Source organism: Lonchura striata, chromosome 9, assembly GCF_050655825.1.
Source record: "Lonchura striata isolate lonStrDom1 chromosome 9, ASM5065582v1, whole genome shotgun sequence".
NCBI lineage: Eukaryota > Metazoa > Chordata > Aves > Passeriformes > Estrildidae > Lonchura > Lonchura striata.
Window position 1 is genome coordinate 12,232,918 of NC_140711.1, and position 25,221 is coordinate 12,258,138.

Here is a 25,221-nt window from a genome sequence, read left to right on the forward strand (position 1 = left end):
GTGAGGTGGGGACAACTTCGGTGTGGGGTCCATCCTTCGATATAAGGATTTTTTGCAGTCAGGGCCAGGGGCCCCTGGGCACATCCTTTTTCCATTTTCCCTGGGAAAGAAAACTCAGCAGTCCAGGTTCCTGATGTCAGTTTGTAGGGCTCCCTTGGGTGTATCAGGGCAGCCCAAGTTTGAGGTGGGGACAAATTCGGTGTGGGGTCCATCCTTCGATATAAGGATTTTTTGCAGTCAGGGCCAGGGGCCCCTGGGCACATCCTTTTTCCATTTTCCCTGGGAAAGAAAACTCAGCAGTCCAGGTTCCTGATGTCAGTTTGTAGGGCTCCCTTGGGTCTATCAGGGCAGCAGAAGTTTGAGGTGGGGACAACTTCGGTGTGGGGTCCATCCTTCGATATAAGGATTTTTTGCAGTCAGGGAGAGGGGCCCCTGGGCACATCCTTTTTCCATTTTCCCTGGGAAAGAAAACTAAGCAGTCCAAGTTCCTGATGTCAGTTTGTAGGGCTCCCTTGGGTGTATCAGGGCAGCACAAGTTTCAGGTGGGGACAACTTCGGTGTGGGGTCCATCCTTCGATATAAAGATTCTTTGCAGTGAGGCCCCAGCCCAGGGCCAGGGGCCCCTGGGCACATCCTTTTTCCATTTTCCCTGGGAAAGAAAACTCAGCAGTCCAGGTTCCTGATGTCAGTTTGTAGGGTTCCCTTGGGTCTATCAGGGCAGCACAAGTGTGAGGTGGGGACAACTTCGGTGTGGGGTCCATCCTTCGATATAAGGATTTTTTGTAGTAATGCCCCAGCCCACGGCCAGAGGCCCCTGGGCACATCCTTTTTCCATTTTCCCTGGGAAAGAAAACTCAGCAGTCCAGGTTCCTGATGTCAGTTTGTAGGGCTCCCTTGGGTCTATCAGGGCAGCACAAGTTTGAGGTGGGGACAACTTCGGTGTGGGGTCCATCCTTCGATATAAGGATTTTTTGCTGTCAGGTCCAGGGGCCCAGGGCCAGGGGCCCCTGGGCACATCCTTTTTCCATTTTCCCTGGGAAAGAAAACTCAGCAGTCCAGGTTCCTGATGTCAGTTTGTAGGGCTCCCTTGGGTGTATCAGGGCAGCACAAGTTTGAGGTGGGGACAACTTCGGTGTGGGGTCCATCCTTCGATATAAGGATTTTTTGCAGTCAGGGAGAGGGGCCCCTGGGCACATCCTTTTTCCATTTTCCCTGGGAAAGAAAACTCAGCAGTCCAAGTTCCTGATGTCACTTTGTAGGGCTCCCTTGGGTGTATCAGGGCAGCACAAGTGTGAGGTGGGGACAACTTCGGTGTGGGGTCCATCCTTCGATATAAAGATTCTTTGCAGTGAGGCCCCAGCCCAGGGCCAGGGGCCCCTGGGCACATCCTTTTTCCATTTTCCCTGGGAAAGAAAACTCAGCAGTCCAGGTTCCTGATGTCAGTTTGTAGGGTTCCATTGGGTCTATCAGGGCAGCACAAGTGTGAGGTGGGGACAACTTCGGTGTGGGGTCCATCCTTCGATATAAGGATTTTTTGCAGTCAGGGCCAGGGGCCCCTGGGCACATCCTTTTTCCATTTTCCCTGGGAAAGAAAACTCAGCAGTCCAGGTTCCTGATGTCAGTTTGTAGGGCTCCCTTGGGTGTATCAGGGCAGCCCAAGTTTGAGGTGGGGACAAATTCGGTGTGGGGTCCATCCTTCGATATAAGCATTTTTTGCAGTCAGGGCCAGGGGCCCCTGGGCACATCCTTTTTCCATTTTCCCTGGGAAAGAAAACTCAGCAGTCCAGGTTCCTGATGTCAGTTTGTAGGGCTCCCTTGGGTCTATCAGGGCAGCAGAAGTTTGAGGTGGGGACAACTTCGGTGTGGGGTCCATCCTTCGATATAAGGATATTTTGCAGTCAGGGCCAGCGGCCCAGGGCCAGGGGGCCCCTGGGCACATCCTTTTTCCATTTTCCCTGGGAAAGAAAACTCAGCAGTCCAGGTTCCTGATGTCAGTTTGTAGGGCTCCCTTGGGTGTATCAGGGCAGCACAAGTGTGAGGTGGGGACAACTTCGGTGTGGGGTCCATCCTTCGATATAAGGATTTTTTGCTGTCAGGTCCAGGGGCCCAGGGCCAGGGGCCCCTGGGCACATCCTTTTTCCATTTTCCCTGGGAAAGAAAACTCAGCAGTCCAGGTTCCTGATGTCAGTTTGTAGGGCTCCCTTGGGTCTATCAGGGCAGCACAAGTTTGAGGTGGGGACAACTTCGGTGTGGGGTCCATCCTTCGATATAAGGATTTTTTGCAGTCAGGGAGAGGGGCCCCTGGGCACATCCTTTTTCCATTTTCCCTGGGAAAGAAAACTCAGCAGTCCAAGTTCCTGATGTCAGTTTGTAGGGCTCCCTTGGGTGTATCAGGGCAGCACAAGTGTGAGGTGCGGACAACTTCGGTGTGGGGTCCATCCTTCGATATAAAGATTCTTTGCAGTGAGGCCCCAGCCCAGGGCCAGGGGCCCCTGGGCACATCCTTTTTCCATATTCCCTGGGAAAGAAAACTCAGCAGTCCAGGTTCCTGATGTCAGTTTGTAGGGTTCCCTTGGGTCTATCAGGGCAGCACAAGTGTGAGGTGGGGACAACTTCGGTGTGGGGTCCATCCTTCGATATAAGGATTTTTTGCTGTCAGGTCCAGGGGCCCAGGGCCAGGGGCCCCTGGGCACATCCTTTTTCCATTTTCCCTGGGAAAGAAAACTCAGCAGTCCAGGTTCCTGATGTCAGTTTGTATGGCTCCCTTGGGTGTATCAGGGCAGCACAAGTTTGAGGTGGGGACAACTTCTGTGTGGGGTCCATCCTTCGATATAAGGATTTTTTGCAGTCAGGGAGAGGGGCCCCTGGGCACATCCTTTTTCCATTTTCCCTGGGAAAGAAAACTCAGCAGTCCAAGTTCCTGATGTCAGTTTGTAGGGCTCCCTTGGGTGTATCAGGGCAGCACAAGTGTGAGGTGGGGACAACTTCGGTGTGGGGTCCATCCTTCGATATAAAGATTCTTTGCAGTGAGGCCCCAGCCCAGGGCCAGGGGCCCCTGGGCACATCCTTTTTCCATTTTCCCTGGGAAAGAAAACTCAGCAGTCCAGGTTCCTGATGTCAGTTTGTAGGGTTCCATTGGGTCTATCAGGGCAGCACAAGTGTGAGGTGGGGACAACTTCGGTGTGGGGTCCATCCTTCGATATAAGGATTTTTTGCAGTCAGGGCCAGGGGCCCCTGGGCACATCCTTTTTCCATTTTCCCTGGGAAAGAAAACTCAGCAGTCCAGGTTCCTGATGTCAGTTTGTAGGGCTCCCTTGGGTGTATCAGGGCAGCCCAAGTTTGAGGTGGGGACAAATTCGGTGTGGGGTCCATCCTTCGATATAAGGATTTTTTGCAGTCAGGGAGAGGGGCCCCTGGGCACATCCTTTTTCCATTTTCCCTGGGAAAGAAAACTCAGCAGTCCAGGTTCCTGATGTCAGTTTGTAGGGCTCCCTTGGGTCTATCAGGGCAGCACAAGTTTGAGGTGGGGACAACTTCGGTGTGGGGTCCATCCTTCGATATAAGGATTTTTTGCTGTCAGGTCCAGGGGCCCAGGGCCAGGGGCCCCTGGGCACATCCTTTTTCCATTTTCCCTGGGAAAGAAAACTCAGCAGTCCAGGTTCCTGATGTCAGTTTGTAGGGCTCCCTTGGGTGTATCAGGGCAGCACAAGTTTGAGGTGGGGACAACTTCGGTGTGGGGTCCATCCTTCGATATAAGGATTTTTTGCAGTCAGGGAGAGGGGCCCCTGGGCACATCCTTTTTCCATTTTCCCTGGGAAAGAAAACTCAGCAGTCCAAGTTCCTGATGTCACTTTGTAGGGCTCCCTTGGGTGTATCAGGGCAGCACAAGTGTGAGGTGGGGACAACTTCGGTGTGGGGTCCATCCTTCGATATAAAGATTCTTTGCAGTGAGGCCCCAGCCCAGGGCCAGGGGCCCCTGGGCACATCCTTTTTCCATTTTCCCTGGGAAAGAAAACTCAGCAGTCCAGGTTCCTGATGTCAGTTTGTAGGGTTCCATTGGGTCTATCAGGGCAGCACAAGTGTGAGGTGGGGACAACTTCGGTGTGGGGTCCATCCTTCGATATAAGGATTTTTTGCAGTCAGGGCCAGGGGCCCCTGGGCACATCCTTTTTCCATTTTCCCTGGGAAAGAAAACTCAGCAGTCCAGGTTCCTGATGTCAGTTTGTAGGGCTCCCTTGGGTGTATCAGGGCAGCCCAAGTTTGAGGTGGGGACAAATTCGGTGTGGGGTCCATCCTTCGATATAAGCATTTTTTGCAGTCAGGGCCAGGGGCCCCTGGGCACATCCTTTTTCCATTTTCCCTGGGAAAGAAAACTCAGCAGTCCAGGTTCCTGATGTCAGTTTGTAGGGCTCCCTTGGGTCTATCAGGGCAGCAGAAGTTTGAGGTGGGGACAACTTCGGTGTGGGGTCCATCCTTCGATATAAGGATATTTTGCAGTCAGGGCCAGCGGCCCAGGGCCAGGGGGCCCCTGGGCACATCCTTTTTCCATTTTCCCTGGGAAAGAAAACTCAGCAGTCCAGGTTCCTGATGTCAGTTTGTAGGGCTCCCTTGGGTGTATCAGGGCAGCACAAGTGTGAGGTGGGGACAACTTCGGTGTGGGGTCCATCCTTCGATATAAGGATTTTTTGCTGTCAGGTCCAGGGGCCCAGGGCCAGGGGCCCCTGGGCACATCCTTTTTCCATTTTCCCTGGGAAAGAAAACTCAGCAGTCCAGGTTCCTGATGTCAGTTTGTAGGGCTCCCTTGGGTCTATCAGGGCAGCACAAGTTTGAGGTGGGGACAACTTCGGTGTGGGGTCCATCCTTCGATATAAGGATTTTTTGCAGTCAGGGAGAGGGGCCCCTGGGCACATCCTTTTTCCATTTTCCCTGGGAAAGAAAACTCAGCAGTCCAAGTTCCTGATGTCAGTTTGTAGGGCTCCCTTGGGTGTATCAGGGCAGCACAAGTGTGAGGTGCGGACAACTTCGGTGTGGGGTCCATCCTTCGATATAAAGATTCTTTGCAGTGAGGCCCCAGCCCAGGGCCAGGGGCCCCTGGGCACATCCTTTTTCCATATTCCCTGGGAAAGAAAACTCAGCAGTCCAGGTTCCTGATGTCAGTTTGTAGGGTTCCCTTGGGTCTATCAGGGCAGCACAAGTGTGAGGTGGGGACAACTTCGGTGTGGGGTCCATCCTTCGATATAAGGATTTTTTGCTGTCAGGTCCAGGGGCCCAGGGCCAGGGGCCCCTGGGCACATCCTTTTTCCATTTTCCCTGGGAAAGAAAACTCAGCAGTCCAGGTTCCTGATGTCAGTTTGTATGGCTCCCTTGGGTGTATCAGGGCAGCACAAGTTTGAGGTGGGGACAACTTCTGTGTGGGGTCCATCCTTCGATATAAGGATTTTTTGCAGTCAGGGAGAGGGGCCCCTGGGCACATCCTTTTTCCATTTTCCCTGGGAAAGAAAACTCAGCAGTCCAAGTTCCTGATGTCAGTTTGTAGGGCTCCCTTGGGTGTATCAGGGCAGCACAAGTGTGAGGTGGGGACAACTTCGGTGTGGGGTCCATCCTTCGATATAAAGATTCTTTGCAGTGAGGCCCCAGCCCAGGGCCAGGGGCCCCTGGGCACATCCTTTTTCCATTTTCCCTGGGAAAGAAAACTCAGCAGTCCAGGTTCCTGATGTCAGTTTGTAGGGTTCCATTGGGTCTATCAGGGCAGCACAAGTGTGAGGTGGGGACAACTTCGGTGTGGGGTCCATCCTTCGATATAAGGATTTTTTGCAGTCAGGGCCAGGGGCCCCTGGGCACATCCTTTTTCCATTTTCCCTGGGAAAGAAAACTCAGCAGTCCAGGTTCCTGATGTCAGTTTGTAGGGCTCCCTTGGGTGTATCAGGGCAGCCCAAGTTTGAGGTGGGGACAAATTCGGTGTGGGGTCCATCCTTCGATATAAGGATTTTTTGCAGTCAGGGCCAGGGGCCCCTGGGCACATCCTTTTTCCATTTTCCCTGGGAAAGAAAACTCAGCAGTCCAGGTTCCTGATGTCAGTTTGTAGGGCTCCCTTGGGTCTATCAGGGCAGCAGAAGTTTGAGGTGGGGACAACTTCGGTGTGGGGTCCATCCTTCGATATAAGGATATTTTGCGGTCAGGGCCAGCGGCCCAGGGCCAGGGGGCCCCTGGGCACATCCTTTTTCCATTTTCCCTGGGAAAGAAAACTCAGCAGTCCAGGTTCCTGCTGTCAGTTTGTAGGGCTCCCTTGGGTGTATCAGGGCAGCACAAGTGTGAGGTGGGGACAACTTCGGTGTGGGGTCCATCCTTCGATATAAGGATTTTTTGCAGTCAGGGCCAGGGGCCCCTGGGCACATCCTTTTTCCATTTTCCATGGGAAAGAAAACTCAGCAGTCCAGGTTCCTGATGTCAGTTTGTAGGGCTCCCTTGGGTGTATCAGGGCAGCCCAAGTTTGAGGTGGGGACAAATTCGGTGTGGGGTCCGTCCTTCGATATAAGGATTTTTTGCAGTCAGGGCCAGGGGCCCCTGGGCACATCCTTTTTCCATTTTCCCTGGGAAAGAAAACTCAGCAGTCCAGGTTCCTGATGTCAGTTTGTAGGGCTCCCTTGGGTCTATCAGGGCAGCACAAGTTTGAGGTGGGGACAACTTCGGTGTGGGGTCCATCCTTCGATATAAGGATTCTTTGCTGTCAGGTCCAGGGGCCCAGGGCCAGGGGCCCCTGGGCACATCCTTTTTCCATTTACCCTGGGAAAGAAAACTCAGCAGTCCAGGTTCCTGATGTCAGTTTGTAGGGCTCCCTTGGGTGTATCAGGGCAGCACAAGTTTGAGGTGGGGACAACTTCGGTGTGGGGTCCATCCTTCGATATAAGGATTTTTTGCAGTCAGGGCCAGGGGCCCCTGGGCACATCCTTTTTCCATTTTCCCTGGGAAAGAAAACTCAGCAGTCCAGGTTCCTGATGTCAGTTTGTAGGGCTCCCTTGGGTGTATCAGGGCAGCCCAAGTTTGAGGTGGGGACAAATTCGGTGTGGGGTCCATCCTTCGATATAAGGATTTTTTGCAGTCAGGGCCAGGGGCCCCTGGGCACATCCTTTTTCCATTTTCCCTGGGAAAGAAAACTCAGCAGTCCAGGTTCCTGATGTCAGTTTGTAGGGTTCCCTTGGGTCTATCAGGGCAGCACAAGTTTGAGGTGGGGACAACTTCGGTGTGGGGTCCATCCTTCGATATAAGGATTTTTTGCAGTCAGGGCCAGGGGCCCAGGGCCAGGGGCCCCTGGGCACATCCTTTTTCCATTTTCCCTGGGAAAGAAAACTCAGCAGTCCAGGTTCCTGATGTCAGTTTGTAGGGCTCCCTTGGGTCTATCAGGGTAGCACAAGTTTGAGGTGGGGACAACTTCGGTGTGGGGGCCATCCTTCAATATAAGGAGTTTTTGCAGTCAGGGCCAGGGGCCCCTGGGCACATCCTTTTTCCATTTTCCCTGGGAAAGAAAACTCAGCAGTCCAGGTTCCTGATGTCAGTTTGTAAGGCTCCCTTGGGTCTATCAGGGCAGCACAAGTTTGAGGTGGCGACAACTTCGGTGTGGGGTCCATCCTTTGATATAAGGATTTTTTGCAGTCAGGGCCAGGGACCCCTGGGCACAACCTTTGGCCATTTACCCTGGGAAAGAAAACTCAGCAGTCCAGGTTCCTGATGTCAGTTTGTAGGGTTCCCTTGGGTCTATCAGGGCAGCACAAGTTTGAGGTGGGTTCAACTTCGGTCTGGGGTCCATCCTTCGATATAAGGATTTTTTGCAGTCAGGGCCAGGGGCCCCTGGGCACATCCTTTTTCCATTTTCCCTGGGAAAGAAAACTCAGCAGTCCAGGTTCCTGATGTCAGTTTGTAGGGCTCCCTTGGGTCTATCAGGGCAGCACAAGTTTGAGGTGGGGACAACTTCGGTGTGGGGTCCATCCTTCGATATAAGGATTTTTTGTAGTGAGGCCCCAGCCCAGGTCCAGGGGCCCCTGGGCACATCCTTTTTCCATTTTCCCTGGGAAAGAAAACTCAGCAGTCCAGGTTCCTGATGTCAGTTTGTAGGGCTCCCTTGGGTCTATCAGGGCAGCACAAATTTGAGGTGGGGACAACTTTTGTGTGGGGTCCATCCTTCGATATAAGGATTCTTTGCAGTCAGGGCCAGGGGCCCCTGGGCACATCCTTTTTCCATTTTCCCTGGGAAAGAAAACTCAGCAGTCCAGGTTCCTGATGTCAGTTTGTAGGGCTCCCTTGGGTCTATCAGGGCAGCACAAGTTTGAGGTGGGGACAACTTCGGTGTGGGGTCCATCCTTCAATATAAGGATTTTTTGCAGTCAGGGCCAGGGGCCCCTGGGCACATCCTTTTTCCATTTTCCCTGGGAAAGAAAACTCAGCAGTCCAGGTTCCTGATGTCAGTTTGTAGGGCTCCCTTGGGTCTATCAGGGCAGCACAAGTTTGAGGAGGGGACAACTTCGGTGTGGGGTCCATCCTTCGATATAAGGAATTTTTGAAGTCAGGGCCAGGGGCTCAGGGCCAGGGGCCCCTGGGCACATCCTTTTTCCATTTTCCCTGGGAAAGAAAACTCAGCAGTCCAGGTTCCTGATGTCAGTTTGTAGGGCTCCCTTGGGTCTATCAGGGCAGCACAAGTTTGAGGTGGGGACAACTTCGGTGTGGGGTCCATCCTTCGATATAAGGATTTTTTGCAGTCAGGGCCAGGGGCCCCTGGGCACATCCTTTTTCCATTTTCCCTGGGAAAGAAAACTCAGCAGTCCAGGTTCCTGATGTCAGTTTGTAGGGCTCCCTTGGGTCTATCAGGGCAGCACAAGTTTGAGGTGGGGACAACTTCGGTGTGGGGTCCATCCTTCGATATAAGGATTTTTTGTAGTGAGGCCCCAGCCCAGGTCCAGGGGCCCCTGGGCACATCCTTTTTCCATTTTCCCTGGGAAAGAAAACTCAGCAGTCCAGGTTCCTGATGTCAGTTTGTAGGGCTCCCTTGGGTCTATCAGGGCAGCACAAATTTGAGGTGGGGACAACTTTTGTGTGGGGTCCATCCTTCGATATAAGGATTCTTTGCAGTCAGGGCCAGGGGCCCCTGGGCACATCCTTTTTCCATTTTCCCTGGGAAAGAAAACTCAGCAGTCCAGGTTCCTGATGTCAGTTTGTAGGGCTCCCTTGGGTCTATCAGGGCAGCACAAGTTTGAGGTGGGGACAACTTCGGTGTGGGGTCCATCCTTCAATATAAGGATTTTTTGCAGTCAGGGCCAGGGGCCCCTGGGCACATCCTTTTTCCATTTTCCCTGGGAAAGAAAACTCAGCAGTCCAGGTTCCTGATGTCAGTTTGTAGGGCTCCCTTGGGTCTATCAGGGCAGCACAAGTTTGAGGAGGGGACAACTTCGGTGTGGGGTCCATCCTTCGATATAAGGAATTTTTGAAGTCAGGGCCAGGGGCTCAGGGCCAGGGGCCCCTGGGCACATCCTTTTTCCATTTTCCCTGGGAAAGAAAACTCAGCAGTCCAGGTTCCTGATGTCAGTTTGTAGGGCTCCCTTGGGTCTATCAGGGCAGCACAAGTTTGAGGTGGGGACAACTTCGGTGTGGGGTCCATCCTTCGATATAAGGATTTTTTGCAGTCAGGGCCAGGGGCCCCTGGGCACATCCTTTTTCCATTTTCCCTGGGAAAGAAAACTCAGCAGTCCAGGTTCCTGATGTCAGTTTGTAGGGCTCCCTTGGGTGTATCAGGGCAGCACAAGTTTGAGGTGGGGACAACTTCGGTGTGGGGTCCATCCTTCGATATAAGGATTTTTTGCAGTGAGTCCCCAGCCCAGGGCCAGGGGCCCCTGGGCACATCCTTTTTCCATTTTCCCTGGGAAAGAAAACTCAGCAGTCCAGGTTCCTGATGTCAGTTTGTAGGGCTCCCTTGGGTCTATCAGGGCAGCACAAGTTTGAGGTGGGGACAACTTCGGTGTGGGGTCCATCCTTCGATATAAGGATTTTTTGCAGTCAGGGCCAGGGACCCCTGGGCACAACCTTTGGCCATTTTCCCTGGGAAAAAAAACTCAGCAGTCCAGGTTCCTGATGTCAGTTTGTAGGGCTCCCTTGGGTGTATCAGGGCAGCACAAGTTTGAGGTGGGGACAACTTCGGTGTGGGGTCCATCCTTCGATATAAGGATTTTTTGCAGTCAGGGCCAGGGACCCCTGGTCACAACCTTTTTCCATTTTCCCTGGGAAAGAAAACTCAGCAGTCCAGGTTCCTGATGTCAGTTTGTAGGGCTCCCTTGGGTGTATCAGGGCAGCACAAGTTTGAGGTGGGGACAACTTCGGTGTGGGGTCCATCCTTCGATATAAGGATTTTTTGCAGTCAGGGCCAGGGGCCCCTGGGCACATCCTTTTTCCATTTTCCCTGGGAAAGAAAACTCAGCAGTCCAGGTTCCTGATGTCAGTTTGTAGGGCTCCCTTGGGTGTATCAGGGCAGCACAAGTTTGAGGTGGCGACAACTTCGGTGTGGGGTCCATCCTTCAATATAAGGATTCTTTGCAGTGAGGCCCCAGCCCAGGTGCAGGGGCCCCTGCGCACATCCTTTTTCCAGTTTCCCTGGGAAAGAAAACTCAGCAGTCCAGGTTCCTGATGTCAGTTTGTAGGGTTCCCTTAGGTCTATCAGGGCAGCAGAAGTTTGAGGTGGGGACAACTTCGGTGTGGGGTCCATCCTTCGATATAAGGATTTTTTGCAGTCAGGGCCAGGGGCCCAGGGCCAGGGGCCCCTGGCACATCCTTTTTCCATTTTCCCTGGGAAAGAAAACTCAGCAGTCCAGGTTCCTGATGTCAGTTTGTAGGGCTCCCTTGGGTCTATCAGGGCAGCACAAGTTTGAGGTGGGGACAACTTCGGTGTGGGGTCCATCCTTCGATATAAGGATTCTTTGCAGTGAGGCCCCAGCTCAGGTGCAGGGGCCCCTGGGCACATCCTTTTTCAATTTTCCCTGGGAAAGAAAACTCAGCAGTCCAGGTTCCTGATGTCAGTTTGTAGGGCTCCCTTGGGTCTATCAGGGCAGCACAAGTTTCAGGTGGCGACAACTTCGGTGTGGGGTCCATCCTTCGATATAAGGATTTTTTGCAGTCAGGGCCAGGGGCCCCTGGGCACATCCTTTTTCCATTTTCCCTGGGAAAGAAAACTCAGCAGTCCAGGTTCCTGATGTCAGTTTGTAGGGCTCCCTTGGGTGTATCAGGGCAGCCCAAGTTTGAGGTGGGGACAAATTCGGTGTGGGGTCCATCCTTCGATATAAGGATTTTTTGCAGTCAGGGCCAGGGGCCCCTGGGCACATCCTTTTTCCATTTTCCCTGGGAAAGAAAACTCAGCAGTCCAGGTTCCTGATGTCAGTTTGTAGGGTTCCCTTGGGTCTATCAGGGCAGCACAAGTTTGAGGTGGGGACAACTTCGGTGTGGGGTCCATCCTTCGATATAAGGATTTTTTGCAGTCAGGGCCAGGGGCCCAGGGCCAGGGGCCCCTGGGCACATCCTTTTTCCATTTTCCCTGGGAAAGAAAACTCAGCAGTCCAGGTTCCTGATGTCAGTTTGTAGGGCTCCCTTGGGTCTATCAGGGTAGCACAAGTTTGAGGTGGGGACAACTTCGGTGTGGGGGCCATCCTTCAATATAAGGAGTTTTTGCAGTCAGGGCCAGGGGCCCCTGGGCACATCCTTTTTCCATTTTCCCTGGGAAAGAAAACTCAGCAGTCCAGGTTCCTGATGTCAGTTTGTAAGGCTCCCTTGGGTCTATCAGGGCAGCACAAGTTTGAGGTGGCGACAACTTCGGTGTGGGGTCCATCCTTTGATATAAGGATTTTTTGCAGTCAGGGCCAGGGACCCCTGGGCACAACCTTTGGCCATTTACCCTGGGAAAGAAAACTCAGCAGTCCAGGTTCCTGATGTCAGTTTGTAGGGTTCCCTTGGGTCTATCAGGGCAGCACAAGTTTGAGGTGGGTTCAACTTCGGTCTGGGGTCCATCCTTCGATATAAGGATTTTTTGCAGTCAGGGCCAGGGGCCCCTGGGCACATCCTTTTTCCATTTTCCCTGGGAAAGAAAACTCAGCAGTCCAGGTTCCTGATGTCAGTTTGTAGGGCTCCCTTGGGTCTATCAGGGCAGCACAAGTTTGAGGTGGGGACAACTTCGGTGTGGGGTCCATCCTTCGATATAAGGATTTTTTGTAGTGAGGCCCCAGCCCAGGTCCAGGGGCCCCTGGGCACATCCTTTTTCCATTTTCCCTGGGAAAGAAAACTCAGCAGTCCAGGTTCCTGATGTCAGTTTGTAGGGCTCCCTTGGGTCTATCAGGGCAGCACAAATTTGAGGTGGGGACAACTTTTGTGTGGGGTCCATCCTTCGATATAAGGATTCTTTGCAGTCAGGGCCAGGGGCCCCTGGGCACATCCTTTTTCCATTTTCCCTGGGAAAGAAAACTCAGCAGTCCAGGTTCCTGATGTCAGTTTGTAGGGCTCCCTTGGGTCTATCAGGGCAGCACAAGTTTGAGGTGGGGACAACTTCGGTGTGGGGTCCATCCTTCAATATACGGATTTTTTGCAGTCAGGGCCAGGGGCCCCTGGGCACATCCTTTTTCCATTTTCCCTGGGAAAGAAAACTCAGCAGTCCAGGTTCCTGATGTCAGTTTGTAGGGCTCCCTTGGGTCTATCAGGGCAGCACAAGTTTGAGGAGGGGACAACTTCGGTGTGGGGTCCATCCTTCGATATAAGGAATTTTTGAAGTCAGGGCCAGGGGCTCAGGGCCAGGGGCCCCTGGGCACATCCTTTTTCCATTTTCCCTGGGAAAGAAAACTCAGCAGTCCAGGTTCCTGATGTCAGTTTGTAGGGCTCCCTTGGGTCTATCAGGGCAGCACAAGTTTGAGGTGGGGACAACTTCGGTGTGGGGTCCATCCTTCGATATAAGGATTTTTTGCAGTCAGGGCCAGGGGCCCCTGGGCACATCCTTTTTCCATTTTCCCTGGGAAAGAAAACTCAGCAGTCCAGGTTCCTGATGTCAGTTTGTAGGGCTCCCTTGGGTCTATCAGGGCAGCACAAGTTTGAGGTGGGGACAACTTCGGTGTGGGGTCCATCCTTCGATATAAGGATTTTTTCAGTGAGTCCCCAGCCCAGGGCCAGGGGCCCCTGGGCACATCCTTTTTCCATTTTCCCTGGGAAAGAAAACTCAGCAGTCCAGGTTCCTGATGTCAGTTTGTAGGGCTCCCTTGGGTCTATCAGGGCAGCACAAGTTTGAGGTGGGGACAACTTCGGTGTGGGGTCCATCCTTCGATATAAGGATTTTTTGCAGTCAGGGCCAGGGACCCCTGGGCACAACCTTTGGCCATTTTCCCTGGGAAAAAAAACTCAGCAGTCCAGGTTCCTGATGTCAGTTTGTAGGGCTCCCTTGGGTGTATCAGGGCAGCACAAGTTTGAGGTGGGGACAACTTCGGTGTGGGGTCCATCCTTCGATATAAGGATTTTTTGCAGTCAGGGCCAGGGACCCCTGGTCACAACCTTTTTCCATTTTCCCTGGGAAAGAAAACTCAGCAGTCCAGGTTCCTGATGTCAGTTTGTAGGGCTCCCTTGGGTGTATCAGGGCAGCACAAGTTTGAGGTGGGGACAACTTCGGTGTGGGGTCCATCCTTCGATATAAGGATTTTTTGCAGTCAGGGCCAGGGGCCCCTGGGCACATCCTTTTTCCATTTTCCCTGGGAAAGAAAACTCAGCAGTCCAGGTTCCTGATGTCAGTTTGTAGGGCTCCCTTGGGTCTATCAGGGCAGCACAAGTTTGAGGTGGGGACAACTTCGGTGTGGGGTCCATCCTTCGATATAAGGATTTTTTGCTGTCAGGGCCAGGGGCCCAGGGCCAGGGGCCCCTGGCACATCCTTTTTCCATTTTCCCTGGGAAAGAAAACTCAGCAGTCCAGGTTCCTGATGTCAGTTTGTAGGGCTCCCTTGGGTGTATCAGGGCAGCACAAGTTTGAGGTGGCGACAACTTCGGTGTGGGGTCCATCCTTCGATATAAGGATTCTTTGCAGTGAGGCCCCAGCCCAGGTGCAGGGGCCCCTGGGCACATCCTTTTTCCAGTTTCCCTGGGAAAGAAAACTCAGCAGTCCAGGTTCCTGATGTCAGTTTGTAGGGTTCCCTTGGGTCTATCAGGGCAGCAGAAGTTTGAGGTGGGGACAACTTCGGTGTGGGGTCCATCCTTCGATATAAGGATTTTTTGCAGTCAGGGCCAGGGGCCCAGGGCCAGGGGCCCCTGGCACATCCTTTTTCCATTTTCCCTGGGAAAGAAAACTCAGCAGTCCAGGTTCCTGATGTCAGTTTGTAGGGCTCCCTTGGGTCTATCAGGGTAGCACAAGTTTGAGGTGGGGACAACTTCGGTGTGGGGTCCATCCTTCAATATAAGGATTTTTTGCAGTCAGGGCCAGGGGCCCCTGGGCACATCCTTTTTCCATTTTCCCTGGGAAAGAAAACTCAGCAGTCCAGGTTCCTGATGTCAGTTTGTAGGGCTCCCTTGGGTCTATCAGGGCAGCACAAGTTTGAGGTGGCGACAACTTCGGTGTGGGGTCCATCCTTCGATATAAGGATTCTTTGCAGTGAGGCCCCAGCTCAGGTGCAGGGGCCCCTGGGCACATCCTTTTTCAATTTTCCCTGGGAAAGAAAACTCAGCAGTCCAGGTTCCTGATGTCAGTTTGTAGGGCTCCCTTGGGTCTATCAGGGCAGCACAAGTTTGAGGTGGCGACAACTTCGGTGTGGGGTCCATCCTTCAATATATGGATTTTTTTGCAGTCAGGGCCAGGGGCCCCTGGGCACATCCTTTTTCCATTTTCCCTGGGAAAGAAAACTCAGCAGTCCAGGTTCCTGATGTCAGTTTGTAGGGCTCCCTTGGGTCTATCAGGGCAGCACAAGTTTGAGGTGGGGACAACTTCGGTGTGGGGTCCATCCTTCGATATAAGGATTCTTTGCAGTGAGGCCCCAGCTCAGGGCCAGGGGCCCCTGGGCACATCCTTTTTCCATTTTCCCTGGGAAAGAAAACTCAGCAGTCCAGGTTCCTGATGTCAGTTTGTAGGGCTCCCTTGGGTCTATCAGGGCAGCACAAGTTTGAGGTGGGGACAACTTCGGTGTGGGGTCCATCTTCCATATATGGATTCTGTGCAGTGAGGCCCCAGCCCAGGGCCAGGGGCCCCTGGGCACAACCTTTTTCCATTTTCCCTGGGAAAGAAAACTCAGCAGTCCAGGTTCCTGATGTCAGTTTGTAGGGCTCCCTTGGGTGTATCAGGGCAGCAAAAGTTTGAGGTGGGGACAACTTCGGTGTGGGGTCCATCCTTCGATATAAGGATTTTTTGCAGTCAGGGCCAGGGTCCCCTGGGCACATCCTTTTTCCATTTTCCCTGGGAAAGAAAACTCAGCAGTCCAGGTTCCTGATGTCAGTTTGTAGGGCTCCCTTGGGTCTATCAGGGTAGCACAAGTTTGAGGTGGGGACAACTTCGGTGTGGGGTCCATCCTTCGATATAAGGATTTTTTGCAGTCAGGGCCAGGGGCCCCTGGGCACATCCTTTTTCCATTTTCCCTGGGAAAGAAAACTCAGCAGTCCAGGTTCCTGATGTCAGTTTGTAGGGCTCCCTTGGGTCTATCAGGGCAGCACAAGTTTGAGGTGGCGACAACTTCGGTGTGGGGTCCATCCTTCGATATAAGGATTCTTTGCAGTGAGGCCCCAGCTCAGGTGCAGGGTCCCCTGGGCACATCCTTTTTCAATTTTCCCTGGGAAAGAAAACTCAGCAGTCCAGGTTCCTGATGTCAGTTTGTAGGGCTCCCTTGGGTCTATCAGGGCAGCACAAGTTTGAGGTGGCGACAACTTCGGTGTGGGGTCCATCCTTCAATATATGGATTTTTTTGCAGTCAGGGCCAGGGGCCCCTGGGCACATCCTTTTTCCATTTTCCCTGGGAAAGAAAACTCAGCAGTCCAGGTTCCTGATGTCAGTTTGTAGGGCTCCCTTGGGTCTATCAGGGCAGCACAAGTTTGAGGTGGGGACAACTTCGGGGTGGGGTCCATCCTTCGATATAAGTATTTTTTGCAGTGAGGCCCCAGCCCAGGGCCAGGGGCCCCTGGGCACATCCTTTTTCCATTTTCCCTGGGAAAGAAAACTCAGCAGTCCAGGTTCCTGATGTCAGTTTGTAGGGCTCCCTTGGGTGTATCAGGGCAGCACAAGTTTGAGGTGGGGACAACTTCGGTGTGGGGTCCATCCTTCGATATAAGGATTTTTTGCAGTCAGGGCCAGGGTCCCCTAGGCACATCCTTTTTCCATTTTCCCTGGGAAAGAAAACTCAGCAGTCCAGGTTCCTGATGTCAGTTTGTAGGGCTCCCTTGGGTCTATCAGGGCAGCACAAGTTTGAGGTGGGGACAACTTCGGTGTGGGGTCCATCCTTCGATATAAGGATTTTTTGCAGTCAGGGCCAGGGACCCCTGGGCACAACCTTTGGCCATTTTCCCTGGGAAAGAAAACTCAGCAGTCCAGGTTCCTGATGTCAGTTTGTAGGGCTCCCTTGGGTCTATCAGGGCAGCACAAGTTTGAGGTGGGGACAACTTCGGTGTGGGGTCCATCCTTCGATATAAGGATTTTTTGCAGTCAGGGCCAGGGGCCCCTGGGCACATCCTTTTTCCATTTTCCCTGGGAAAGAAAACTCAGCAGTCCAGGTTCCTGATGTCAGTTTGTAGGGCTCCCTTGGGTCTATCAGGGCAGCACAAGTTTGAGGTGGGGACAACTTCGGTGTGGGGTCCATCCTTCAATATAAGGATTTTTTGCAGTCAGGGCCAGGGGCCCAGGGCCAGGGGCCCCTGGGCACACCCTTTTTCCATTTTCCCTGGGAAAGAAAACTCAGCAGTCCAGGTTCCTGATGTCAGTTTGTAGGGCTCCCTTGGGTATATCAGGGTAGCACAAGCTTGAGTTGGGGACAACTTCGGTGTGGGGGCCATCCTTCGATATAAGGATTTTTTGCAGTCAGGGCCAGGGGCCCCTGGGCACATCCTTTTTCCATTTTCCCTGGGAAAGAAAACTCAGCAGTCCAGGTTCCTGATGTCAGTTTGTAGGGCTCCCTTGGGTCTATCAGGGCAGCACAAGTTTGAGGTGGGGACAACTTCGGTGTGGGGTCCATCCTTTGATATAAGGATTTTTTGCAGTCAGGGCCAGGGACCCCTGGGCACAACCTTTGGCCATTTTCCCTGGGAAAGAAAACTCAGCAGTCCAGGTTCCTGATGTCAGTTTGTAGGGCTCCCTTGGGTCTATCAGGGCAGCACAAGTTTGAGGTGGGGTCAACTTCGGTGTGGGGTCCATCCTTCGATATAAGGATTTTTTGCAGTCAGGGCCAGGGGCCCCTGGGCACATCCTTTTTCCATTTTCCCTGGGAAAGAAAACTCAGCAGTCCAGGTTCCTGATGTCAGTTTGTAGGGCTGCCTTGGGTCTATCAGGGCAGCACAAGTTTGAGGTGCGGACAACTTCGGTGTGGGGTCCATCCTTCGATATAAGGATTTTTTGCAGTCAGGGCCAGGGGCCCAGGTGCAGGGGCCCCTGGGCACATTCTTTTTCCATTTTCTCTGGGAAAGAAAACTCAGCAGTCCAGGTTCCTGATGTCAGTTTGTAGGGCTGCCTTGGTTGTATCAGGGCAGCACAAGTTTGAGGTGGGGACAACTTCGTTGTGGGGTCCATCCTTCGATATAAGGATTTTTTGCAGTCAGGGCCAGGGGCCCCTGGGCACATCCTTTTTCCATTTTCCCTGGGAAAGAAAACTCAGCAGTCCAGGTTCCTGATGTCAGTTTTTAGGGCTCCCTTGGGTCTATCAGGGCAGCACAAGTTTGAGGTGGGGACAACTTCGGTGTGGGGTCCATCCTTCGATATAAGGATTTTTTGCAGTCAGGGCCAGGGGCCCCTGGGCACAACCTTTTTCCATTTTCCCTGGGAAAGAAAACTCAGCAGTCCAGGTTCCTGATGTCAGTTTGTAGGGTTCCCTTGGGTCTATCAGGGCAGCACATGTTTGAGGTGGGGACAACTTCGGTCTGGGGTCCATCCTTCGATATAAGGATTTTTTGCAGTGAGGCCCCAGCCCAGGTCCAGGGGCCCCTGGGCACATCCTTTTTCCATTTTCCCTGGGAAAGAAAACTCAGCAGTCCAGGTTCCTGATGTCAGTTTGTAAGGCTCCCTTGGGTCTATCAGGGCAGCACAAGTTTGAGGTGGGGACAACTTCGGTGTGGGGTCCATCCTTTGATATAAGGATTTTTTGCAGTCAGGGCCAGGGACCCCTGGGCACAACCTTTTTCCATTTTCCCTGGGAAAGAAAACTCAGCAGTCCAGGTTCCTGATGTCAGTTTGTAGGGTTCCCTTGGGTCTATCAGGGCAGCACAAGACTGAGGTGGGGACAACTTCGGTGTTGGGTCTATCCTTCGATATAAGGATTTTTTGCAGTCAGGGCCAGGGGCCCCTGTGCACATCCTTTTTCCATTTTCCCTGGGAAAGAAAACTCAGCAGTCCAGGTTCCTGATGTCAGTTTGTAGGGCTCCCTTGGGTCTATCAGGGCAGCACAAGTTTGAGGTGGGGACAACTTCGGTGTGGGGTCCATCCTTCGATATAAGGATTTTTTGCAGTCAGGGCCAGGGGCCCCTGGGCACATCCTTTTTCCATTTTCCCTGGGAAAGAAAACTCAGCAGTCCAGGTTCCTGATGTCAGTTTTTAGGGCTCCCTTGGGTCTATCAGGGCAGCACAAGTTTGAGGTGGGGACAACTTCGGTGTGGGGTCCATCCTTCGATATAAGGATTTTTTGCAGTCAGGGCCAGGGGCCCCTGGGCACAACCTTTTTCCATTTTCCCTGGGAAAGAAAACTCAGCAGTCCAGGTTCCTGATGTCAGTTTGTAGGGTTCCCTTGGGTCTATCAGGGCAGCACAAGTTTGAGGTGGGGACAACTTCGGTGTGGGGTCCATCCTTCGATATAAGGATTTTTTGCAGTGAGGCCCCAGCCCAGGGCCAGGGGCCCCTGGGCACATCCTTTTTCCATTTTCCCTGGGAAAGAAAACTCAGCAGTCCAGGTTCCTGATGTCAGTTTGTAGGGCTCCCTTGGGTCTATCAGGGCAGCACAAGTTTGAGGTGGGGACAACTTCGGTGTGGGGTCCATCCTTCAATATAAGGATTTTTTGCAGTCAGGGCCAGGGGCCCAGGGCCAGGGGCCCCTGGGCACACCCTTTTTCCATTTTCCCTGGGAAAGAAAACTCAGCAGTCCAGGTTCCTGATGTCAGTTTGTAGGGCTCCCTTGGGTATATCAGGGTAGCACAAGCTTGAGTTGGGGACAACTTCGGTGTGGGGGCCATCCTTCGATATAAGGATTTTTTGCAGTCAGGGCCAGGGGCCCCTGGGCACATCCTTTTTCCATTTTCCCTGGGAAAGAAAACTCAGCAGTCCAGGTTCCTGATGTCAGTTTGTAGGGCTCCCTTGGGTCTATCAGGGCAGCACAAGTTTGAGGTGGGGACAACTTCGGTGTGGGGTCCATCCTTTGATATAAGGATTTTTTGCAGTCAGGGCCAGGGACCCCTGGGCACAACCTTTGGCCATTTTCCCTGGGAAAGAAAACTCAGCAGTCCAGGTTCCTGATGTCAGTTTGTAGGGCTCCCTTGGGTCTATCAGGGCAGCACAAGTTTGAGGTGGGGTCAACTTCGGTGTGGGGTCCATCCTTCGATATAAGGATTTTTTGCAGTCAGGGCCAGGGGCCCCTGGGCACATCCTTTTTCCATTTTCCCTGGGAAAGAAAACTCAGCAGTCCAGGTTCCTGATGTCAGTTTGTAGGGCTGCCTTGGGTCTATCAGGGCAGCACAAGTTTGAGGTGCGGACAACTTCGGTGTGGGGTCCATCCTTCGATATAAGGATTTTTTGCAGTCAGGGCCAGGGGCCCAGGTGCAGGGGCCCCTGGGCACATTCTTTTTCCATTTTCTCTGGGAAAGAAAACTCAGCAGTCCAGGTTCCTGATGTCAGTTTGTAGGGCTGCCTTGGTTGTATCAGGGCAGCACAAGTTTGAGGTGGGGACAACTTCGTTGTGGGGTCCATCCTTCGATATAAGGATTTTTTGCAGTCAGGGCCAGGGGCCCCTGGGCACATCCTTTTTCCATTTTCCCTGGGAAAGAAAACTCAGCAGTCCAGGTTCCTGATGTCAGTTTTTAGGGCTCCCTTGGGTCTATCAGGGCAGCACAAGTTTGAGGTGGGGACAACTTCGGTGTGGGGTCCATCCTTCGATATAAGGATTTTTTGCAGTCAGGGCCAGGGGCCCCTGGGCACAACCTTTTTCCATTTTCCCTGGGAAAGAAAACTCAGCAGTCCAGGTTCCTGATGTCAGTTTGTAGGGTTCCCTTGGGTCTATCAGGGCAGCACATGTTTGAGGTGGGGACAACTTCGGTCTGGGGTCCATCCTTCGATATAAGGATTTTTTGCAGTGAGGCCCCAGCCCAGGTCCAGGGGCCCCTGGGCACATCCTTTTTCCATTTCCCCTGGGAAAGAAAACTCAGCAGTCCAGGTTCCTGATGTCAGTTTGTAAGGCTCCCTTGGGTCTATCAGGGCAGCACAAGTTTGAGGTGGGGACAACTTCGGTGTGGGGTCCATCCTTTGATATAAGGATTTTTTGCAGTCAGGGCCAGGGGCCCCTGGGCACATCCTTTTTCCATTTTCCCTGGGAAAGAAAACTCAGCAGTCCAGGTTCCTGATGTCAGTTTGTAGGGCTCCCTTGGGTCTATCAGGGCAGCACAAGTTTGAGGTGCGGACAACTTCGGTGTGGGGTCCATCCTTCGATATAAGGATTTTATGCAGTCAGGGCCAGAGGCCCAGGTGCAGGGGCCCCTGGGCACATTCTTTTTCCATTTTCTCTGGGAAAGAAAACTCAGCAGTCCAGGTTCCTGATGTCAGTTTGTAGGGCTGCCTTGGTTGTATCAGGGCAGCACAAGTTTGAGGTGGGGACAACTTCGGTGTGGGGTCCATCCTTCGATATAAGGATTTTTTGCAGTCAGGGCCAGGGGCCCCTGGGCACATCCTTTTTCCATTTTCCCTGGGAAAGAAAACTCAGCAGTCCAGGTTCCTGATGTCAGTTTTTAGGGCTCCCTTGGGTCTATCAGGGCAGCACAAGTTTGAGGTGGGGACAACTTCGGTGTGGGGTCCATCCTTCGATATAAGGATTTTTTGCAGTCAGGGCCAGGGGCCCCTGGGCACAACCTTTTTCCATTTTCCCTGGGAAAGAAAACTCAGCAGTCCAGGTTCCTGATGTCAGTTTGTAGGGTTCCCTTGGGTCTATCAGGGCAGCACAAGTTTGAGGTGGGGACAACTTCGGTGTGGGGTCCATCCTTCGATATAAGGATTTTTTGCAGTGAGGTCCCAGCCCAGGTCCAGGGGCCCCTGGGCACATCCTTTTTCCATTTTCCCTGGGAAAGAAAACTCAGCAGTCCAAGTTCCTGATGTCAGTTTGTAAGTCTCCCTTGGATCTATCAGGGCAGCACAAGTTTGAGGTGGGGACAACTTCGGTGTGGGGTCCATCCTTCGATATAAGGTTTTTTTGCAGTCAGGGCCAGGGGCCCCTGGGCACAAGCTTTGTACATTTTCCCTCGGAAAGAAAACTCAGCAGTCCAGGTTCCTGATGTCAGTTTGTAGGGCTCCCTTGGGTCTATCAGGGCAGCACAAGTTTGAGGTGGGGACAACTTCGGTGTGGGGTCCATCCTTTGATATAAGGATTTTTGCAGTCAGGGCCAGGGACCCCTGGGCACATCCTTTGGCCATTTTCTCTGGGAAAGAAAACTCAGCAGTCCAGCTTCCTGATGTCAGTTTGTAGGGCTCCCTTGGGTCTATCAGCGTAGGACAAGTTTGAGGTGGGGACAACTTCGGTGTGGGGTCCATCCTTCGATATAAGGATTTTTTGCAGTGAGGCCCCAGCCCAGGGCCAGGGGCCCCTGGGCACATCCTTTTTCCATTTTCCCTGGGAAAGAAAACTCAGCAGTCCAGGTTCCTGATGTCAGTTTGTAGGGCTCCCTTGGGTCTATCAGGGCAGCACAAGTTTCAGGTGGCGACAACTTCGGTGTGGGGTCCATCTTCGATATATGGAGTCTGTGCAGTGAGGCCCCAGCCCAGGGCCAGGGGCCCCTGGGCACATCCTTTTTCCATTTTCCCTGGGAAAGAAAACTCAGCAGTCCAGGTTCCTGATGTCAGTTTGTAGGGTTCCCTTGGGTCTATCAGGGCAGCAGAAGTTTGAGGTGGGGACAACTTCGGTGTGGGGTCCATCCTTCGATATAAGGATTTTTTGCAGTGAGGCCCCAGCCCAGGGCCAGGGGCCCTGGGCACATCCTTTTTCCATTTTCCCTGGGAAAGAAAACTCAGCAGTCCATGTTCCTGATGTCAGTTTGTAAGGCTCCCTTGGGTCTATCAGGGCAGCACAAGTTTGAGGTGGGGACAACTTCGGTGTGGGGTCCATCCTTCGATATAAGGATTTTTTGCAGTCAGGGCCAGGGACCCCTGGGCACAACCTTTGGCCATTTTCCCTGGGAAAGAAAACTCAGCAGTCCAGGTTCCTGATGTCAGTTTGTAGGGTTCCCTAAGGTCTATCAGGGCAGCACAAGTTTGAGGTGGGGACAACTTCGGTGTGGGGTCCATCCTTCGATATAAGGATTTTTTGCAGTCAGGGCCAGGGGCCCCTGGGCACATCCTTTTTCCATTTTCCCTGGGAAAGAAAACTCAGCAGTCCAGGTTCCTGATGTCAGTTTGTAGGGCTCCCTTGGGTCTATCAGGGCAGCACAAGTTTGAGGTGCGGACAACTTCGGTGTGGGGTCCATCCTTCGATATAAGGATTTTATGCAGTCAGGGCCAGGGGCCCAGGTGCAGGGGCCCCTGGGCACATTCTTTTTCCATTTTCTCTGGGAAAGAAAACTCAGCAGTCCAGGTTCCTGATGTCAGTTTGTAGGGCTGCCTTGGTTGTATCAGGGCAGCACAAGTTTGAGGTGGGGACAACTTCGGTGTGGGGTCCATCCTTCGATATAAGGATTTTTTGCAGTCAGGGCCAGGGGCCCCTGGGCACATCCTTTTTCCATTTTCCCTGGGAAAGAAAACTCAGCAGTCCAGGTTCCTGATGTCAGTTTGTAGGGCTCCCTTGGGTCTATCAGGGCAGCACAAGTTTGAGGTGGGGACAACTTCGGTGTGGGGTCCATCCTTCGATATAAGGATTTTTTGCAGTCAGGGCCAGGGGCCCCTGGGCACAACCTTTTTCCATTTTCCCTGGGAAAGAAAACTCAGCAGTCCAGGTTCCTGATGTCAGTTTGTAGGGTTCCCTTGGGTCTATCAGGGCAGCACAAGTTTGAGGTGGGGACAACTTCGGTGTGGGGTCCATCCTTCGATATAAGGATTTTTTGCAGTGCGGTCCCAGCCCAGGTCCAGGGGCCCCTGGGCACATCCTTTTTCCATTTTCCCTGGGAAAGAAAACTCAGCAGTCCAGGTTCCTGATGTCAGTTTGTAAGTCTCCCTTGGGTCTATCAGGGCAGCACAAGTTTGAGGTGGGGACAACTTCGGTGTGGGGTCCATCCTTCGATATAAGGTTTTTTTGCAGTCAGGGCCAGGGGCCCCTGGGCACAACCTTTGTACATTTTCCCTCGGAAAGAAAACTCAGCAGTCCAGGTTCCTGATGTCAGTTTGTAGGGCTCCCTTGGGTCTATCAGGGCAGCACAAGTTTGAGGTGGGGACAACTTCGGTGTGGGGTCCATCCTTTGATATAAGGATTTTTGCAGTCAGGGCCAGGGACCCCTGGGCACATCCTTTGGCCATTTTCCCTGGGAAAGAAAACTCAGCAGTCCAGGTTCCTGATGTCAGTTTGTAGGGTTCCCTTGGGTCTATCAGGGCAGCACAAGTCTGAGGTGGGGACAACTTCGGTGTTGGGTCCATCCTTCGATATAAGGATTTTTTGCAGTCAGGGCCAGGGGCCCCTGTGCACATCCTTTTTCCATTTTCCCTGGGAAAGAAAACTCAGCAGTCCAGGTTCCTGATGTCAGTTTGTAGGGCTCCCTTGGGTCTATCAGGGCAGCACAAGTTTGAGGTGGGGACAACTTCGGTGTGGGGTCCATCCTTCGATATAAGGATTTTTTGCAGTCAGGGCCAGGGGCCCAGGGCCAGGGGCCCCTGGCAAATCCTTTTTCCATTTTCCCTGGGAAAGAAAACTCAGCAGTCCAGGTTCCTGATGTCAGTTTGTAGGGCTCCCTTGGGTCTATCAGCGTAGGACAAGTTTGAGGTGGGGACAACTTCGGTGTGGGGTCCATCCTTCGATATAAGGATTTTTTGCAGTCAGGGCCAGGGGCCCCTGGGCACATCCTTTTTCCATTTTCCCTGGGAAAGAAAACTCAGCAGTCCAGGTTCCTGATGTCAGTTTGTAGGGCTCCCTTGGGTCTATCAGGGCAGCACAAGTTTGAGGTGGGGACAACTTCGGTGTGGGGTCCATCCTTCAATATAAGGATTTTTTGCAGTCAGGGCCAGGGGCCCCTGGGCACATCCTTTTTCCATTTTCCCTGGGAAAGAAAACTCAGCAGTCCAGGTTCCTGATGTCAGTTTGTAAGGCTCCCTTGGGTCTATCAGGGCAGCACAAGTTTCAGGAGGAGACAATTTCGGTGTGGGGTCCATCCTTTGATATAAGGATTTTTTGCAGTCAGGGCCAGGGACCCCTGGGCACAACCTTTGGACATTTTCCCTGGGAAAGAAAACTCAGCAGTCCAGCTTCCTGATGTCAGTTTGTAGGGCTCCCTTGGGTCTATCAGGGCAGCACAAGTTTGAGGTGGGGACTACTTTGGTGTGGGGTCCATCCTTCGATATAAGGATTTTTTGCAGTCAGGGCCAGGGGCCCCCGGGCACATCCTTTTTCCATTTTCCCTGGGAAAGAAAACTCAGCAGTCCAGGTTCCTGATGTCAGTTTGTAGGGCTCCCTTGGGTCTATCAGGGCAGCACAAGTTTGAGGTGGGGACAACTTTGGTGTGGGTCCATCCTTCGATATAAGGATTTTTTGCAGTCAGGGCCAGGGGCCCCTGGGCACAACCTTTTTCCATTTTCCCTGGGAAAGAAAACTCAGCAGTCCAGGTTCCTGATGTCAGTTTGTAGGGTTCCCTTGGGTCTATCAGGGCAGCACAAGTTTGAGG